At 37.3% G+C, this 4,160-nt stretch overlaps 1 non-coding gene across 1 annotated transcript; it reads left to right on the top strand.

Moving 5' to 3' along the window:
- The first annotated feature begins 867 nt into the window (after positions 1-867).
- Positions 868-974, top strand: LOC131631666 (small nucleolar RNA R71). Its single transcript, XR_009292775.1, has one exon. It is a non-coding gene; the product is annotated as a small nucleolar RNA R71 (small nucleolar RNA).
- Positions 975-4,160: the final 3,186 nt, after the last annotated feature.

Genomic DNA, 4,160 nt, shown 5'->3' with positions numbered 1-4,160 from the left:
ACGTTTTGAGTTCTAGGATCGATAGGTACATCGTAGTTTGTTCCACTTCGTAGTGTAATCGCATTCGCATGTCCTTTAGAATTAGGTTGTGGTTTAGCGGGAAACGTGCCAGCAAGGGCAGCGGTAGGTGCTTGTTGTTGAGCTACTTGGGAAATTTGTGTTTCTAGCATTTTGTTATGTGTAGCTAAAGCGTCTACTTTGTTTTCTAATTGTTTTAGTTGCTCACTATTGTGAATGTTTTGATTTAGGAAGTCCTTGTTAGTTTGTGGTTGGAAAGCTATAAAGATTTCCATCATTATTTCTAGATTCGACTTCCTAGGGGCATTTGGAGCAGCTACGGGTGCTTTTTGATAGCCAGGTGGGACAGCAGGTGCTTGTCCAGGTGCGTACAACGCATTTTTGTTCTTATAGGAAAAGTTTGGATGATTCTTCCATCTAGGGTTGTATGTGTTTGAGTAAGGGTTTCCCTGAGCGTAGTTCACTTGATCAGGTGGAATACCTATTAAAAGTTGGCATTCGAAAACGACATGTCCAGCTAATCCACATATCTCACAGTTAGGAGCTACAGCAGCCGCGGTGGCTGCAGGAGTGATGGTTAAGTTCTCAATCTTTTGAGTTAAAGCGTCTACTTTAGCGTTAACACGGTCTATACCACTTACTTCGTACATTCCTCCTTTGGTTTGGGATTTCTCTACCCCAATTCGTTCTCCTCCCCATTGGTAATGGTTCTGTGCCATGTTTTCTATGAGGTTATACGCTTCATCATGAGGTTTGTCCATCCGAGCTCCGCCAGCAGCGGCATCTATGGTCATTTTAGTGTTAAAAAGTAGACCACCATAAAAAGTATGGATGATCAGCCATGGTTCAAGTCCATGATGGGGGCATAGTCTTACCATGTCTTTATATCGTTCCCAAGCTTCGAAGAGTGATTCGTTGTCATTTTGGGTAAATCCGTTGATTTGACCTCTTAGCATTGCAGTTTTGCTAGTCGGGAAATATCTTGCTAAGAAAACTCTTTTCAATTCATCCCGAGTTGTTATGGAATTAGAGGGTAAGGATTGAAGCCATGCTCTAGCTCTATCTCTCAAGGATAAAGGAAAGATACGTAATTAAATAGCTTTGGGACTAACATTGTTAGCTTTGACAGTGTCGGCGTATTGCACGAACACGAATAAATGGAGATTAGGAACGTCTGCAGGGCTTCCAGAGAATTGGTTCTGTTGGACAGCATGCACCAGTGAAGGTTTCAGTTCGAAATTGTTTGCCTCAATCATAGGTGGTGCGATACTTGAGTGCGGTTCAACATGTGAAGGAGCGGCATAGTCTCTAAGAGGACGAAGAGCAACCATCTCTAACTTTGGGGTTGGTTGATCAGCAAAGATCAATTCCTGAGAAACTGGAATTGGTTCTACTTCGGGAAGATGATGAATTCGACGTCTTACGTTAATAAAATGTTCGATTTTGTTAATTCGTTGTATTAATTCCCCTCCTTGTAAACGAGTATTTAGCATACAATCGTTCAAAGAAAAGGAATAAAATTGCCCTAGTCTCTACGGTGTAACAGCGTGTTACGATATCGACTTAAATAGTCCCCGGCAACGGCGACAAAAACTTGATCGCAACTTTACGTGTCTATAAATCTGATAACTGCAAGTGCACAGTCGTGTCGTGTAGTTTTAAAAGATATCGAGTCCACATGAACTATGGATCGATCTACCGTTATCTAAGATTACTATGTAAAGCTAAGGCTACAAATATTTTGTTGTTTCTAACGGGAAAATTAAAATATTAATTCTAAGGATATAATAATAAATGGATATCAGTATGTATTTTGTCTAACTTAGGTGATCAGAAGGTCCATTGGCCATGGTTCTTATTTAATTAAAAATCTCTATTAACTATGTCGCTTAAAAGTCCTTTTCTCAAACTCTCGCTCTGTTGATTTAGACCACTATCCTAACTCGTAATGTATGCTCTCGCCATCCTATTAGATTTAGAAAAGCTTTTTGAAAACATCATATTTAATAAAATGCTTGCTTTGTGAAGACGTTATCTACTTAAATCTCATAGTCTCAAACTCTCGCTCTGTTGACTCGGATCATTCTAGTATTCCCTAATGTACGCTCTCGCTGTCCCGCATCGGGTTTAAAAACACTTTTTGAAAACAAATAAATTCTAATTAGTTTTAATACGCTTTTGCCATCCTTAAAACTAATGTTCTATGACTACTATCCAGTTAAATATCTCAAACTCTCGCTCTATTGATTTTAACCTTTATCAGTCCTAAAATCTCAAACTCTCGCTCTATTGATTTTAAAACCTTAGCAAATTAGATTAGACATAAAACCAAAAAAAAGTGATATTTAATAAAACATATTTAAGCCAAAATATTTCGGATCCCTACGGTTAACTTACTCTACATACCGATATCTAAATAAATTAGCCAGACATATTGATACGGTTAAACATGCATAAATCGGTTCGATTCATAATAATAGGCATATCAATTGGCATACAATATAACATGCAAAGGAATATGATTAAAGCAGTAAATAAGAAACCTGAATAATACAAATCTGAAATAAAATCTTGAATCTTGGAGTACTTGAATTTCCACCACAGGTCGGTTGTATCGTTCTTCAGAGAATTATTCGGCATAAAAATATTAAAGCAAGGAATAAAAAAAAATACTAAATCCAACGTAAGGTTAGATTTATTGAAAATTCACAACAATTTCCGCTGTAGAAATTGCTGTGAGAAAAGAATGCTGAGAATTAAAATGCGAAGGAAATAATGCGTTCAGAAAATAAATTTGGCAGAGTTTCGTTGCAGAAATTCGAGCCCTTAATAATGAATTATCGGTCTCCTTTTATAGTTTAGTAGTGGTAGCTTTCTCTCTCTCACGAAGCACTTTTTCTTCCGTAAATGTAGTACCCTCTTCAATCGGCGCTGAGACATGCGTCTCTACTTTCTATGCTTGACTTGGTGAACGACTTGAGACGTGCGTCTCAAGTGGAGATTTTTAAGGGAGGTTGGAGACAGGCGTCTCCACCTTGTGATGTGGCTAGGGCCCTTGGTGACGAGTGTCTCCACGTGCTGAGGTAGTTGCTTTCAGCTCCTTTGTGGGCTGGGCTTCTACCATTTTGCTTTTGGGCCTTCTTTTGCACCCTCTATTCGCTTCAGCACCTCTCCTTTCTTCTCTTGGATCAATATGAATGATTTTGCTCCATTTCTTCTTCTTTTCACAAATAATCCTTAACATGAACATAATACCTGAAACATCGCAAATACCCGCACAATATCATAATAAAATAATATAATTGAATGAAAATGCTAATAATATTTATGGAATTTAAGCTGAATATATGGTATAAATTCGTGTTATCACTAAACAATCTATCAGAAGTTTCTTAAGCTATAACACACTACAATCAACAACTCTATGTGTTTTACAATTAAATACAAGAATAACAAATAAACTTGTAGCCTTCTATTCTTGAACTTCTGGATGAGATCCTTTTCTTCTGAAAGCAGATAAAGAGGAGTAGCTCTTATGTAGGTTGCTTTTATCTTGATCTTGGTCTTCTTCTTCAATACTGATCATTAAGCTGATAACAACTGATGACACATTGATCAACATCAGTAAACATGAAACATTCTACGAGCAACAACTTAGTGTATTCAGCTCCCTTTGTCTTTCAACATGATCAATTTATTGCTTGATCAAGTATTCTTGGATGTCTTCATTTCTCCTTATTGGATCATTCTGCATAGCATACAGGTTTTCTTCTTCATCCTTTTAGAGATTCTTCATGGTAGGCATACGATGTGTATTGCATCATTTAATCATCATACACATAGTGTATGTTGCCTCTTAATGGAACAATTGAATTAGCTAGCCAACTTTCACGTTTATGCTCTCCATTTCCATCACATAGGCATGTGTTTGGTGTATAACAACACTGTGGATGATCACATACATAGTATGAGTTACATCTTGTGTATCTTCTGATGTGTGTTTTATTTCTGACACATTTTCTCTCTCTTGTATTATACAGGCATATGATCATTGTATATCAACACTGTTACTTATCACATACATAGTATGTGTTGCCTTTTGTATCGTCTGATGCATGTGTTCATATTTCTTCAATCAAGTG

Source organism: Vicia villosa, unplaced genomic scaffold (genome assembly GCF_029867415.1).
Source record: "Vicia villosa cultivar HV-30 ecotype Madison, WI unplaced genomic scaffold, Vvil1.0 ctg.000856F_1_1, whole genome shotgun sequence".
NCBI classification, from domain to species: domain Eukaryota; kingdom Viridiplantae; phylum Streptophyta; class Magnoliopsida; order Fabales; family Fabaceae; genus Vicia; species Vicia villosa.
This window is presented reverse-complemented; position numbering and strand designations above follow the sequence as displayed.